Genomic DNA, 16,917 nt, shown 5'->3' on the forward strand with positions numbered 1-16,917 from the left:
CAAAAATTCATCGAGGCATTTGCTCTCGCCATAGAAGAAACTGTATATTGTCATGTGGCTAGTGAAGGATGACATCTAAATGATCTAGCCATATGGACTAGAATGAATCTACCAGACCCTAGATGCAGAACTGGCACTGTGGCGGGCCAAGTGAGTATTGTTCCATTCTGTAAGGAAGCTCTCATGGATAAACCACTTTTGTATGACTAGGGTTATATTTAAAAGGCCCATTAGGCATCTGTAATAAAAAAAAAATGTTGGATATTTGATGGCATTTAGTTGATGTGAAACTCAAGTAGCACAAGGAACTTCAGTTCTTACAGTAGTTATTCTTGGAAGAGGTGCATTGGTGGCCAAAGAATAGGTGTGGCAGTCAAAGGTGTGGGATAAATGCAGCGTATCCTGTAGCTCTGCCCGCCACATCCCCAGTTTTGTGTGTCTAGCTATAAATACACTTTGCTCTTACAAGCCCTTGGCTTAGTTACCAGAGGTGCCGCATGAAGATCATCATCCCAGCAGTTCTAGTGAGATTACTCAGCTGTGAACAGATAACTCAATACAAAGAAGAGGAAGAAGAAAAAGCCAGGGGGAAAAAAGTAGAAGCCGGCAATTTCATACCAGCCCAAACTAGACAAGCCTCTCTCTCTCTGATGACCAAGGGGAAAGCTTTGATAAACGGTAGGGCAGCTCCTCAAATCCGCGTCTCTGAAAGTGGAGGTGGAACGCTGCGGGAAATAATATGAGAGTCCCTGCTGTGGGAGTCAAGAGAGACAGGGGAAATAGTTCAGGTAATAAAAAAAATGTTAATATTACAAGAGAGAAATGCATCTGAGTATAATTCTAGACTTTTAAGTTCAGTTTTTCAAATCTTGGTAAAAGAAAGAGACAGCCCGCTGCCATCGCAGTGTTTTGTCACGTTGGGTTTAAGGTATGGAATAAATCAAAACTTTTTTTTACCTCCCTCTTTGGAACACTGTACAAAGAAATGTATTAATAATACATGAAAAATGTTCATCACACTGGTGTATATCATTGGGAACACTGTTTTAAAGGAATTAGGAGGAGCTCTTGAAAAGCATTGGCCTGGGATTCATTTCTTGTGATCTGTCTAGGTCAGGAGAGAAATAAGGAACATCCTTATACCCAGATCCATGCCTTTGGCTTGTGAACTGGGAAGTGCTGAACCCAAATCAAGATAACAATAATGTTTCTTCAGGGAAGCAAAATGTTATCTTAAGCCAAAGGCTTTCACCTTAAGCAACGAAAAAAGAAGAATTTTTTAAATGGTGTTCCAATTAGCTGGAGATGATTTTGACTGTACAGGTGTATACTTTTCCCCTTTTTTGAGGACAGGGTCTATGTATGTTACTCAGAAACACCCATTGAATCCAGCACATACCTGTGTTAGTCTGGAAAATTGTATGCAATTTTGTATGCAACTTGTAATACAATCTTTGAGACTAACTGAAACAGAGTTGGTAGCATGAGCTTTCATAAACTTGAGCCATACTTCAGTGCATCTGAGAAAATAGGCTCAAGTCTGTAAAAGTTCATGCTACCAACTATTATCTTTCAGTTAGACTTAAACGTGTTACAAATCCCCTTTGTATGGCACTGAATCCAAGAGGAGCTGTTTCCAAGTATGCATTCTTAAGATTTATGGCTTTTTTATGCCTTTAAAGTTCAGGGACTGGTAGCCATTTTGGATTTCTTTCTGTCTGACAACACAAAGGAGAGCTATATGTTCATACATATATGCATACATATTCTATCATGCTTCCCTGTGGCTGCAGTTCTATACCCACAAAGCTAGAAGTAAACTTAATTTAATTCAGTGAGTAGATACACAGAGGCTGGTACTTCAAAGCTTTATTTTCTTTTCCAGTTTTCTGCTTTAATTGTAAGAAATAATCTTCATGAGATCTGCATATCAACCAACTTAATTCTATGTCAGTGGGATGTTACTGAACAAAAATAGCCATCCCTCAGAATCAAACCCAGGCAATGTGACATATAAGTGTAGAGCTACTCACTAATTTATTTTTCACATAGCAAGAAAGGAAGGAATCACAAGTGATTACTGCTGAGTGTGAAATAACCAAAAGTTCCTCTGTATTAAGAAGAGGACTGCATATTGTAATGATTATGGCACAGAATTCCAATGAAAATGCTGAGCATAATGCCTGACTATAGTACTATCCAAGCTTGTTAGACTACATCTGGGTAATATCTATTTGGTTGCCTTTAATCTTGAACCAGACGATTTAAAAGATCACATATATTAACCTGCTAGAGATTTAAAATCCTGGAAGGATAGCTTTCTCTCACCACTATCAGAGGCCCATTTGATGAGGACATGAGAGAGAGAGACCTTTCACTTCTTCCAATCTGTGCAATTCCGTTTTATGGGAAGCTAGGTTGGTCCTTTCTCTATTCTTTTTTGATTCTAACAGGCATTTAATGATTGGTTGCAAGAAGTCCTTTTATTAGGTCTGTGTGCTGCGTTTTTTTAAAATGTCTTTACACTTTTTGAAATGTGATGGGTGTTTGTGTGTTTTTTACCAGTTTTTTAAAAAAATATTACCCTGTTTTAGCATTTTGTAAGGTGCCTTGCATTTCATTCTAGGAGAAATCCCCCCACCATACATTCATGGTTCGGATTGTATGTTTACAGCCTTTTGTACAAAAATATCAATGAGGGAATCAAGGCTGAGCAGACAGGGCTGGCTATTGTGGTCCTATTTCCCCTTTGTTAATTTCAGTATCCTCTATATCCCCTGTTTAGCTGAATAGAGTTGATACAAGATGTACTATGTAGGGCCTTTTTGTTTGTGGCCTTGTCCCTGTGGAATAGAGAGTTTTATTTGAATTGCAATTCAACACTGTATGTAATAATTGCTTGTGTCTTTCAAAATTCAGTTCTTTAAATGGCATGTTGCAAGTTTGGTTGTTACTTAATTAGGGTGACATATTTAGAAACTCATATTTCAACTTCTGTTTAGTTTTAAGTCTTTCTTTCTTTCTTTCTTTCTTTCTTTCTTTCTTTCTTTTGCTAGCATACCTGAATCATAGAAGGAACCCTACTTGATCTTATGGCAATTATTGCTATAATACCTCACAGGCTTCCATTCTGTTTTTCCATTCACTTGAACAACTGTATGAAACAGTAGTAAGAGGTGGTCAACATATTAGACACTGATGACACCCAGCTGAAACCAAAATCCAATATTACTTGTCATTCGAGTGAGGCAGTGCAGATGCTAAACCAGTCTTTGTTTTTCTGTTCAAAATACCTCTTCTTTCCTGCAAAAACATTTTTTCAGAAAACTAATTTTTCACAAGGCATGTTCAAATGTGAAAAATCTTTCATTCATTGACAGTTTTTAAAATAGGTGTTCCAATGTTGCAAAGCACCTTTCTTGTTGAAGATGGGAACATTTCTTAGTGTTCTTTACCCTTAGTAAGGAGCCTCTTTGCCCAGCAGCTCTTGATGCTCTTGTTATTTTATTTGTGTGTCTTAAATTCTGTCACTCTCCCCAGAACTGAGATTCAAAGCAAATCACAAAAAATTAATACAATGCAACTAAAAAAGAGAGAAAAGCAGGTAGAGATAAGCATGCCCCCAGCACTGGGTCAGGACCCTTTTTTGCCTCCATTCCTCTTAGGGGAGTGAAGACTTTCAATAGGAGTTGATTTTACAAGGCACCAGATTTCAGGAGAGAGGTTTGTTTCACATGGCTGGGAGAGCTCTATGCCTCACCCATTGTTTTCTTGGCTTTGCAGCACCCACTGAGACTCCCCTCAAAAAGTATGGGATTACTCAATTATCTTTTGGAGCCACATAGGAATTTTCAGGAGAACCCTAGATTTCATTTTGAACCATTTTCACCCAGTTACTTTGTAGAATTCAAAGGGTGAAGGAATTCTGAATTTGGTTTCATTGACATTTACAGTTTGGCATCCATAATTGCAGATTTGACTTTTGCAGATTTATTTGTGGTTTTGATTAATGTGTTCTCTCTAGGAATCCCAAGGTCCTCCAGTGCAACTCTGCTGGAATTTGGCCATAGAGTTGTGCTGGAGAACCTAGAAGTTCCTAGAGAAAACACCTCTCTAGGCTTTTGTAGGTACTTCAGCATGATTCTATGATCAATCTCTGGCAGATGTTGACCATAGAGTTGCACTGGAGGACCTGGAGATATCTAGAGAGGTGTTCTCTTAGGTAAAAAGAACAGTGTTATTTTATTTGCAGTTTTATTTTATTTATTAATTAATTTGCTGAACTGAAGCTTGGAGCTGAACTGAAGGAACTTTCCAACCATAATGTATCTCTTGACTAATTATTATTGATGTCACTTTATTATATTAATATTGTATTTAACTGTTTTAATATTACTGCCTTACTTGCATTTCCATAACAGCAGCATATAAATAGAATTTTAAAAATAAAAGAAACAAATGATGAAACTAATTAACTTGTTTCACCTCTCAGCACCTGGATGGCCAATCCCAATGAAAGCAGTATTATTGACTATTGCTGTAATTTAACCTATTGCAATGAAGATATTTATTTCATTTCATTTCATTTCATTTGTATGCCATCTTTCTCCTAGAAGGGGAGGCTCACAGATGAAAAAAAAAACATTTAAAATTACAATTACATTTAAAATAATTAAAATAATCTACGAACAGTATAGAACCACATAAAAATATACAAAAGTTAAAAGCATAACTAAAACACATATGTTCCATAAGAAGCACCCTGATATGATTATATATCAAATGTCTGCTTAGAGAAAGGTGTCTTAGCTTGATGACGAAAAGCAAGCAAGGAGGGGGCCAGCCTAGCTTCCCATGGAAGGGCATTACAGAGGGTGGGAGCAGCCACTGAGAAGCCTCTCTTGTGTCATGGCTATGACCTTAGTAAAAATTCTATTGTATCTCTAGATATGTCAAAGTGGAGAAGTAGCTTTTGGTGATCTGGTACAAAATTTATTATTTAGATGGTTTCTGGAGTGCTGTGCATATATGTGCAATTTTGGAGTCATTGCTTTATTACTAGCCAAAAGAAATGTAAGCCTATGTCATACGTCTCAATGGAAAATAAAAAAAGTTGCTCATAAATTGGTTTCAAATCTATAATTATTATGTTACATTTCCTATTATTTCCTGTGACCATTATCTGTAAAACATCTTGACAAGCATCCAGACATTGTTAAAAGTTCATCTCTTACAATACAGATAACGAGACAGAAAGAATATTTAAAACAAACAAACAAAGGAAAAACAAATCCAACAAACAGAACCTCTGTTTATTACTTGGCATTTCTGTAATTTTTTGTGTGAGGTGATGACAGCTGATCTGTTGTTTGCAGTAGATGGGTCAGAGTCTATGCTAACAGGGAGCTAACCATTAATCTGGCCTTCCTCTCAGTTACAAAATTATTCGATTGAGCAATTGTGTTATGAGGAACACATTGTTTATATATATTAGAAAGGCAATGTCAATAAAAATGAAACTTTGCTTTTATGGCTATAGGAATAAAGCTTTGCTCCCCACCTCCTCCATGGACTGCAATGGATTAATAATGACAGAAAGAGAAAAAACCTTATCAAGATGGAAGTCATATCAAATCCTTATGTTAGCTCAGACATAGGAGAAAGAGGTGTCATGCAAGAGAGTGAAAGATGTATAATCTTCCATTTTAAAAATACATATTTAGAAGAAATGTCTCAAGGATACAGTAAATTTAAGGCACTACGAGGCTGATCTCATTGCACCAGAGGGAGGAAGGGATAAGCTTAAATGGCCCCACTAAGTGTTATTGTTTTACAAGATGTTAATTTTCATGCATATATGTGAGGAAGCCTGCCATCTCTCAAATATTTTTAAAGTCATCTCTTACAATTTTGAAATGCCAAAATTTGCATGGGAACAAGGTTTGCAAATGGAGGCAAGCTAGAGGTTATCATTAATGACACTGCAGCCCTGGATAATTCTTGGATGGGAAACTGCCAATGATTTCCAGGTGCTGTAGGCTATATTTCAGAGGAAGGAATTGGCAAAACCACCTCTAAGTATTCCTTGCCAAAACAAACAAACAAACAAACCAACAAAAACACCCGTGAAATTTATGGGGTTGCCATTAACAGGTGACTTGATGGTACACACACACTGTTGCTACTCAGAGAAGGGCTTGCAACAGTACAGTAAGGATGATTTTTACCACCAACCTGGCTCCAAGCCATTTCATAGTACCTGAATGTACTGTACTCCATTTTCAGGCAGTAGTCACTTGCTGGATTATTATTGCAAGTAAAAGACATGATCTACTCCTGACTTACAAACTGAGATATATTATATTGTAGTTAGTACATCCTTGTCTAAATCTAAGAATGGCATGGAGTAGGAAAAAGAGAAAGAACTGAAATTTGTAAATAATAATTCCTAGTTAATTTCAACAACACGGTAGGTGGGAACTATCACATTGATCTTCCCACCCAAATATTTCTCCTCAATGAGCAGTTGATCCATTCATGCACTCTCATGTGTGTGCATGCACATGTGAACACACACACAAGCAAGTTTTGTGCCATTGTAGGTGTATGTGAATACCTACAAGGTGATGTTTGCTAGAATTCTATATCACCTTTTACTTAATGTAACTTAATATACACTTGGCTAAATAGCAGAAATTCTAAAAAAAATCCCTGCTTATGAATGGCAAAACTGAATATCAGGACACGATTAAAAGTGCTTGCTACACATCGGGACCAATGATTGTGATGCACATCTGTGCACAGTGCACAGCAAAATGCACATCAGCACACAATGCACATTGGGCAATTTTGCTGGCTCTGCTACATAGTAACAACAGCTATCTATTGGATATGGATGTTATGAAACTTCCCAATTCTATTTCCTGCATATGTAAGTTCACTTACAAAGACATAAGACTCCAACAAGATTCTGCCCTGTATCTTTAGTTTGTTGGCAGAGAATGAGGCAGTGTAATTCCATTTATCACTGGTTTAGGGCTTCCCATCCTTGTGCTGATGTAGACAAAATGGCAGATTCAAGATACCCCAAGATTTTCAGAAGTAATAAAGAGTTTTCATGAGAAATTATGAGGACAGGATAACTCAACCCATGTTTGAGGCAAAGAGGCATCCATATTTGTATAAAGTGATTAGTGAGAGAGAACTCTAGAGAGCTTGCATGCCCTTTTGTTTAATCTCTCTGCTTCTTTCTTTAATGTATGTACTCAAGCTTTTTTTTACTTCCTTTCTGCCTACAGATGTCAGTTCCCCTTCTTGTAAAAGGTTAGTTAGTCCTTTCTCTCTTTGTCTGGGAAGGGAATATCCATGAGACTCCCATCTCAGAATGACTTACACATGAAAGCCAGCTCTACAGGCTCTCCTACTGAAATTTATGGGGCTGTCTGGACAGGACAAAAGGCCCATGGTTCCCCCTGCCTCATGTTGTTCTGTTTGAATGACACAGGCCAAAACCCAAGGTGCAGCATCAGGGCAGATCCTACCAGACTAGACATGGATCCAGAGGATTCAGCCTGATCCCAGTGCAAAAGGACCTTAACACAGGGTGATTTCACCCTTGGTTTGCCACGGAGTTTCTTGGAAACTCTGTGGCAAACCCTGGTTGATCAAACAAACAAAAAAGGAAGACTTCATGAGAGGGAGAAGGGAATGGAGTTCCTAAAAAGAAGGTGAGAGAAAGAGACTGGCAAATGTAATGTGTGTAAAGAGAGCCATTTCAATATTTAAATCAGAGGTGGTAAAAGTGGGGGCCACATCTAAATCCCAATCTCCTTCAGAATAGATTATCTTCATTTATTTTTGCTCCCAAATGTTTCCAAAAGACCCTAGTGGGGGTAGGAGGTAATTTCTCCATGTTGTGCACAACTGGGGCCATTTTAAAGACTAGGAGAACCACTCTTTTCTCCAAGTTGCTGTGACCCAGAGAAGTGCCATTCCCAATCACTAATGTTAGTGAAAAAAGTTCTCCCCCAAGCCTAAAATGGATCTAAGAGGACCAAAACCATGGAGATATTGGCTTCACACTGACAGTTTTTTTTTTTTTTTTGTGGGGATGTGGTATTTTGAAAGTGCAGCCCTCCAGGGGTCCCTGTGGGGCCAATGCATGTCTCTAACCCTCAACAATTGCCCATGTCTAGTCTAGATAGATAATATTCAGGTCCACTATCATGATTCCAAAACAAAGAAGGGGAAAAGCCAAAGTGGAGAAATTATATTCACAGAGTTAGACATGTGTGCAGGCAGTTTGTACACTGCCTGTGCACATGTTCAGCTCTTAAAACCTTTTCTGAAAAGACTCTAGGGATGAAAGTGATAAGTACCCAGTGGCCAAAATGAACAAATTGTGCTTTTTTAAATGTCTCTGCAATAGGGATTATATGTCTCAAGGAACCCCAAAATGAAAGGAGATTGCAGGGCAGTGAGGACTGAACATGCTTGTGTACAGAATGGCATCTCACTGTTTAGCAGTGGGGGGTGCAATGGAGGAGAGGGAAGTGAGTGGCTGGAGCACTGAACTGATGCACTCCACACTGGCTGCATCTATATTGCAGCATTAATACAGTAAAAGCAGTTAATGACATTTTTAATTGCCATGGCTCAATGCTATGGAATTCTGGGATTTGTAGTTTTGTTAGATGTTTAGCCTTCTCTGTCAGAGAGCTCTGGTGGTACAACAAACTACAAGCCCCAGGATTCCATAGCATTGAGCCATGGCTGTAAAAATGGTGTCAAACTGCATTAATTCTGCAGTGTAACACCAGGCTGTAACATTTGTAATTAATCTAAAATACAGCTATATTTTCTTTTAAACACAGATCTCCCTAGTAATCTTTCTGAAACTAAGATTCCCATGAATACAACTTAGAAGGTTAGAATGGAACATATGTAGGCTATTTGGTATGCATTTGCTTTGGGAAATCGCAAAGAATTCTGCCAATTTGTCTGAAATTATTATGCCCCGGAGGTTTCGCTCCATGTTATGTTTTGAAGCCTGCACCACTGATTCTTTTTCACTGTGTGTGGCCAGAATCCCAAGAACACAGTGCTGCTTGTTGATATTGCCTGTGCACTGTTTTGGTTTAGGTTTATAATTCTATTTGCTTCTTTAATTTATTATGTTTCGCTGAGGAAACTTGAGATTGAAGACTGAAGAGGAGAGAGTTGCATACCTATGGAGTAACTGAAGTAAATAGATATACTATAGTTGTAGGGATTAAAACTGACTTGGTAGATGTTTTTAAGGTACAAATAAACACCACAGTTAAAGATTTACTGTTCATTTTAAACATACACTTAATAGATTGAAATAACTAGTTAAAATGATCTAGCTGTGAACTATGTGAATCTGGCAGATCTACCTTGGAATTTGAAATGATGCAAATGTTCCAGGCCAGGATTCTTTGATATTTTCTCACTACTGGCTCTCTCTCTCTTTTAAAATGTGCTAAGGGAAAGTTGTTATTCTTGGACATATAAATTACGCGAGTTAGGTAAAAAAGACAAGATGTTTGTTTTCTTCTTCAACAACTACAGCTCCCCTGATGTCTGGCTGTCAGTGCTGTCAACTATGCTATTCCAATACAGTGGTACCTCGGGATACGAAATACCCAGGTTACGAAATTTTCGGGATACGAAAAAATCCCATAGGAAAACATTGTTCCGGGTTACGAATGTTTTTTTGGGTTACGAAAAAACTTTTGGTGCTTTTTTCGGCTTTTTCGCACGGAATCGCGGCTTTTCCCCATTAGCGCCTATGGCAATTCGGCTTACGAAGGCTTTTCGGGTTACGAACAGTGCCATGGAACGAATTAATTTCGTAACCCGAGGCACCACTGTACTGGGTGGAGGGAAGGGTGGTTGAAGGAACAAGGATGTACATCCAATATGTGTACACTTATAAATTGGCAGAGCTTTGTGTACAAATGGTCATAAATTCTGATGCTCAGCGATCCATGCCATAATGTCCAGGACTGCTACTGAATTTCATTTAAAACTCAATTTAAGCCAAATTTCTAAGCATCATCATAAATGGGGGAAAGTTGCATGTGGACTTTTCCCACTCTAGAATCTACCACAGGCTTTCTGATGAGTTGACAACAAGCTCTCCAATTCATGATGGAGGCAGGGCAAGAAGTATGTTTCCTTTTGTTTAGACCTTAAAACCTTTGTTTATAACATTCTCAGTATTCTCTGCCTGACCCACAGATAGCCCAAAACATTTTGGTGTCTGAGATCAAGATAATGCTTCCTATTACAACTCCTCAAGGTGACTTGACTGGCACATGGGCTTTTTTCAACATTAGTGCTGAGACAGTATCAAATTTAGAAAGCACCAAGATAATGCCAGAGTATGTAGGCCAGGCAGTGGCATATCTAGTATATTTGACACCCAGTGTAGATCATTTTTTAATACTTGCCTTCTCTCTTCTGGGCCTGGTGGAGCTGCTGGCCAGGTAGCAAAGGGAAGCAAAAATGTGTAACCACTTGGCCAGCAGATCCACCAGACCCACCAGACCCAGAAGGCAGCCCAGTCCCACTAGCAGCTGCTGGTGGTAACTGCTGCAGCCCTCAGCTTTTTCCAGACCTGGTGAAACTGCTGTCCAGGTGACTAAAGGAGGTAACTCTTATTACCACCTGGCTAGCAGAACCACCAGACCTGGAAGGCTACCCATTCTCACTAGCAGCTGCTGATAGGGACGAGATGCTACTGCCACCATGCAGCCTTCTCCAGATGTGATGGAGCTGTTAGCTAGGTGAGAAAAGAATAGACTTGCTTTAGCAGAGCTGCCAGACCCAAAAGACAGCCCCTTCCCACCAGCGCACTCTCCAAGTGTCATCTAGTGTGGTCCTCACCACCTCCCTTGTGACACCACTGAGGCAAGGCCACTTAGCACAGCACTCTTTCCTCTCCCACCTTGATTGTATCTCCTATCATTTGACACTTGAAATGATGGCCTAACTCTGCCTAATGGAAGGGCCAGCCCTAGCATCACTCGTGTACTCTCTGCCTCCCCTCCTCCTTCCTCCCTCCCCCCCCCAAACTCATTGCTGCCATATCTTTTGGGTGCTGTTTCAGTTCACAGTTTGGCCTGAAATTATGTAAATACCCTTACAGAGATAGCTCTTTGTTATGCAACTCCTGCAACTGGTGCAAAACAGTATGAAAGTGGCAGTTGTATTGCATGAAATGGCAAGCTTCTTGCTGTGTGGTAGGCTTAAAGTTCATGCCCTTGTGTGCCTTTATGCTAGAGACAAGACAATGTCTAAAGAAGACCATCCAGATTTGATTAACACCAGACTCTTGTTTTCTTTCTGTAGTATCCAGCCCTTAAACTCAAGTGCGTGAATTGTTCAGCAAAATCTCTTCAGACTCTGGTGAGAGACTTAGAAATGAGAACTGTTTTATGTTTTGTTTCATGAATAGGTGAACACTTGGGTTTATCCATGAATGCAGCAAAATGTTTCCTCTGCTTTTTTCCCTCTGTTGTCTTATTTCTTTCCCATTCCATCTATATCCTGTAAAAGATTCCCCTGTAAGAAATTTAAAGTACTCTGGAATATTACCTTAGATAAAGGAAGAGATTCACACATAGAGACATAGATACACACACACAAGCTTATTTTTCCTGTTTCTAGACAGTATTGATCTGAATGAACCGATGGTGTGATTTGACCGAAGGCAGCTCTTTGTCCCCACGCTTTTTGTCCTCTCACAGACTCTTAATCCTCACACTGACCACATATAGATGGCAAATCAGCCACTGGATGGTCAGTATGTTTCTGCACTGTGTGTTCTGGGAAAAGATACTAATTTGTGCATAGTTAGCATCTTATTTTTGCAATAGCCATTCATTATGACAAATTTGCTTTGCATACATATGGTCTGTGTAGGACAGAAATCCAGGAATGCCCCCCCCAAAGGGTCATGTAGCTTGGTCCCCTGGTTATACACACTGAGACAAAAGTTTTCATTTCTGCCAAATGATATGTGTTTGAATTTTTTTTCACACACACACCCAACAGAGAATATGTGTGCTCAGCCACTAGAGGACACTAAAGTACAAGGCTACAGAATCTGAAATAGATGAACGTGTGTGTGTGTGAGAGAGAGAGAGAGAGAGAGAGAGAGATTCTGTGTGCCTGTGTGTGTGTTTGAACTATTCTTGTCCTCTTCAGGGATGGGGAACTGACCTGTATGAATATTCTTTTGCTGCAGTTATAGCTTCAGTTAAAATTTGGAAAAGAACCAATGCAATGATACATTGCTGTTTTTCCAGAATAGCTGTATTAGCATGATGAAGTAAAAGCAATAAGAAGTCTTGAAGCACCTTAAATACCAACACATTTATTACGACAGAAGCTTTAAATTTCAATACTGTATTTGCATTGATACCATGTGACCCAGTGTGGTGTAGTGGGTTTTGGGTGTTGGACTAGGACTCTGGAGACTAGAGTTCAAATCCCTTCTTGGCCATTGAAACCCACTAAGTGACCTTGGGGAAGTTACATTCTCAGCCCTAATGGCAAACCCTCTCTGAACAAATCTTGCCAAGAAAATCACAGAATAGGTTTGCTTTAAGATTGCCATAAGTCAGAAATGATGTCAAGCACATAATTTTATAACATGTTTGAAACAAAACTAGCAGTTCCTTCTTTCTACTCAAGTAAAGTGAACTTATATTGAGAATTATTTTGGAATTATTTCAATCACTCAACCAGCAAATGTAGTTTTGGAATTTATGTTAAAACAACAACATACTGTCTGATTCAGACTTGGTCATGCTTAGTGTAGAGTCTGTTAAAATCAATGGGATGTTAGTCACAACTAATTTAATTCTCATTGATTGTCATGGGTTTATTAAGTCTGGCTGTTTTTCATGGTGTACTTTGGTTACCTGTCTTATTATTTCTTATATTTACTATCATTTCACCCTGAATACATCTGATCTCATATGATTTTAGAAATTTAGCAGGTTCCTACCTGGCTGGCATTTGAACATATCACAGGGATAGCAGGGATATCTATGTAGGGCAATGAGAGAATCCTGTCTAAACCCATGGAGAGCTGCAGTCACTGAGAAATGAAAACAGAGGGCTGGATGGACCAATTCAGTATAAAGCAGCTATCTGTATTCCTATATAGTTCCACTGAGGTTTGTTTATGGTTAACATTAGCTAATTTACTTGATTTTGTCCTATATAATACAGTAACATTAAAATTTATTTTATGCACATTTTGATAGTAAAGTATTAAATATAGATTTTTCAGAAGATCCAACAATATAGATAATTGTATTTTTAAACAAAAAAAAATCACAATTCTCATAGCACTCTCTGAAAGAAAGGGAAATTAAAAGCACACTTATTAAAGAAGATATTACATTAAGAACACAGTTTTGGTCATGTAAAAATTATTTTAACTCAAGTAATTAAAATAAAAGTACAGGAAAGATAATGTGAAATACATACAGCATAACAGGAATGTTAAAATTATCCCTGAAAAGGAAATGATAAAGCATCACCTGAAATTCCTACAATGATAACCTCAGCAAGAGCACAGAATAAAGATTTTGTGATATGTTACTTTTTACAGTAATTCTTTTGTACCTTATGCAAATTGGTTGGCTTTCTATACTGCTACATTTAACTGCTATACTGCTAGGCTTTTCTCACTTTTCTTAAGAAATACTTGAAAGAGGATCCATAAAAGTTTCCAAGGAAATGAGGGGGGGGGGATACAAGGCTATAATAAAAATTATTTGCTATCATAAATGGAACATATATATTGTACCTTGGAATTAAGGGATTATTTTAAATATATTTCCACCAATGCGCACTATATTCCACTTTAAAATGGTTCCCTTCCACTTTCTGCAGCACACTAATCCAGGAGTTAAAGAGTGGACACTGCCATCAATTGAAAAATATCCTATGGGATGCCAAAAATGATTTCTGATATACATATTGTTTAATGAAAAGCTTGACCAGAAATTATAGTATATTGAATATTGCCTGCTGTATTTAACTCCACCAAATAATATTAACAATTGACAGTTGGGGCCCAAATGGATGTGATAGGGATTGATCCATGTTTGGTATTTCAAATGCCACCTCTTCTTTGAAGACTTTGGCCCAAAACACTGTCAGGGTAGTGAACAGTTGTAACTGAGCCTAACATCACCATGCTATGTGTGGGTACTCACAAGTAAGCCCTACTGAATTAAATGGAAATTATATCCAGGTGTCAAGAGTGGAGTTCTTCAGCCTTCCTGCCATAATTATAAGAACTGGGTGTGCTTGTCCTAGCCTTACTTCCTTACAATGTATTATAAAGTATGCTGTTAAATGATGGGACATGTAAGTAATATGTTAATTGCTAATATTGCTGCCCACATTCCCTATTAACCACAAAGGAATGTGGAAAGGTTGCTGTAGCTGGGCACTCAAGGTCAGTTTCATGGGAGTAAATGGTGGAGCATTCATGGAGAGTGCTATATTTTACTGACAAATGAAATTGCAGCTCGTTCAAAATTTAAATTTGTGCATGCTTTAATTATGCATTGCTAAGGATGGTTCTTTGGTCCTGACAATACACATCTGTGGTGAACATCTATAGTTCCTGAATAAAGTTTTTGTGAATCAATGCTGAAAAGCCTAGTTTTCTGAACTACAAGGTCCCTGTACATAACACCAGGTAAGTATGTATAGAATTGCAGGCTAATAGCTGCACCTTCAGTAACATACTTTCTTCCGTTGTCTACTCTTGTCTCCACTTCCTTTATCTTCTGCTCCTTTCTCTCTTTGTTGACTAATAAATCATACCTCCCCCAAGGGCAGAGATTTGTTCTCTTGTACACTGTACAAGAGTATGAAACTATTTTAAAAACAGATTCAATTTCAGATAACTTCTCAAAGGCTACATTCTGGTGAGTGGGCCAAACCTCAGTATATTTTAGTTCAAAACTCTGCTGTTCTTACACCTTTTAGAATGGGGGAAACCCTGCTCAAAACCTGGAACAAAACCAGACAATGGTATCACGAGGAAGCGATGAATACCCCAGAAGAAGTCCAAAAGCTGCTGCTCCGATCCCTTTGGGATCTTCTCTACATGAGATCTAGGTTAATATCAAAACATAGGTACCTCACATAATGGGCCAGTTTGCATCACACATAAGGTAAGAACACTGAATATCATGTGGGTTTGTTTTAATTTTGTAAAAGTAGAGAAAATGATTGGTAAATATATTTCCATGGTGCTTCAGTGTAAGAATATTGAGCTGAATACATAAATGCTTTTCCCTTGCTAAAATGTCCCAGAGTAATGACACAGATATTGTTTAGCAGAATACTTTATTTGAGCAGGGTTTCTAATTGTGTTCTTTGTAAAGAATGATCACCAGTCAATCTGCAACACTTATAATGCAAGTTGTGAATCAAACATTTTTCACTGATGTGACTTTCAGAGCAAACCTATACATGTCTACTCAGAAGGAAGCCCCATTTCTTTTGGTAAATCTCAATGGGATTGTGACCTTGAATGAAGCAAGTGTTGACTATTCTATAAATGCCCATTCTCAGAAACAGCACAGAATGTTGCTATTCATTCGTCTCATCTCATTATATGCTAGAGTTTTCCCTTAGGATTCTGTTTTCAATGTCAAATGGCTGGTTTTTCTTTTCTCTCTGTGTGGCCAGTACCCTCAGAGCACAATATTGCTTGTTGCCTCTGCATTTTGATTTACAATGAAATTTGTATTTTCAAACTCTTTCTTTCTCTCTGCAGTTTTATTTGTGGCAACATTCAGAGGGTAGCTCTCATATTTTGTGTTACCTTGCCTTTAACATTGCACATATTATCAAACACTTTTAGCACTTCTTAATGTGAAATTTCTTTCATTTATAAAAGAACCTTATGAAGTAAGTTGTCCTTTTTTCTGTTTTATAGATAAGGAAAGATTAAATACTGGCTGGGCTTATAGCCTAACACCTTAGCTGTCACTACAGAGGGACAAGAATACATTTGGAACAGAAAGATTCAACAGCTGTGATTCCTAAATGTTCAGGAACAACTTTTTTTTTGCTTTCAGCTTAGTGCCTCCTTGCTGAGATGCATGGTTCAGAAAGCTCACTTTTGTGGACTACACCTCTTGGAATCCCCCAATGAGCATGGGGAAGATGAAAGATGTAATAAAAAAGTAACATTTCTCTGAAGATGCCAGCCACAGATGCTGGTGAAACATCAGGAATAAATTCTTCTAGAACATGGTCACATAAGCCCAAAAAGCTCACAAAAAACTAAAGTAACATTTTCTCCAAGTCCTCTTCTGAGTCACCTAAAACTAATTATCTATGACCCTAACAGTGGCTGAATTAGCTGTGAACCCAGGGATCACAGGACTACAGCTGTCTTTTTGGTCAAACAAACAAATAAACAAAAATGCTTAATTGGGTACATAAAATTAAAACTGGATGGCAGAATTGAAATGTGGGGAAAATAAACAGAACAGCCCATCTGAGCAAATACAAAGTGTTTTCCTCTCACCACTGACTAAGTCAATACTGTTCTTATATACCTGCTGTTATTAATGAAGTTTATAATTCGGAGATTTTTTTAGTTGGATTGAGTTTCAGGATGCACCCCCCCCCCCCCCCAAAAAACCTATTCAAAGCTACACTGGCTCTCTGTTTATGTCTGCACTTCTTCTGCCTGCTCTTCCTAAAGTTTTCTTACAAAAATTCTAGATGCAGGCTATGGATCTAAGAAAAGTAGGGGAAAAACCATTACTATTGTCTTAAAACCTGACAGTATTGCTTCTAAAATTGTAATGAAAATTCACCACTGAATAAAAGGAATAAACA

General features: G+C 38.3%; 1 long non-coding RNA gene across 1 annotated transcript in view; it reads left to right on the forward strand.

The window, feature by feature from the left end:
• The window catches only part of LOC121926271, a 34,906-nt gene that overhangs the window by 14,566 nt on the left and 3,423 nt on the right, over positions 1-16,917 (forward strand). The window contains exons 2-3 of the long non-coding RNA XR_006102993.1: positions 11,377-11,433; positions 15,046-15,233. This is a non-coding gene — a long non-coding RNA (uncharacterized LOC121926271). The remainder of the gene's footprint in view (positions 1-11,376; positions 11,434-15,045; positions 15,234-16,917) is intronic.

This window comes from Sceloporus undulatus, chromosome 3 (genome assembly GCF_019175285.1).
Source record: "Sceloporus undulatus isolate JIND9_A2432 ecotype Alabama chromosome 3, SceUnd_v1.1, whole genome shotgun sequence".
Taxonomy (NCBI): Eukaryota; Metazoa; Chordata; class Lepidosauria; order Squamata; family Phrynosomatidae; genus Sceloporus; species Sceloporus undulatus.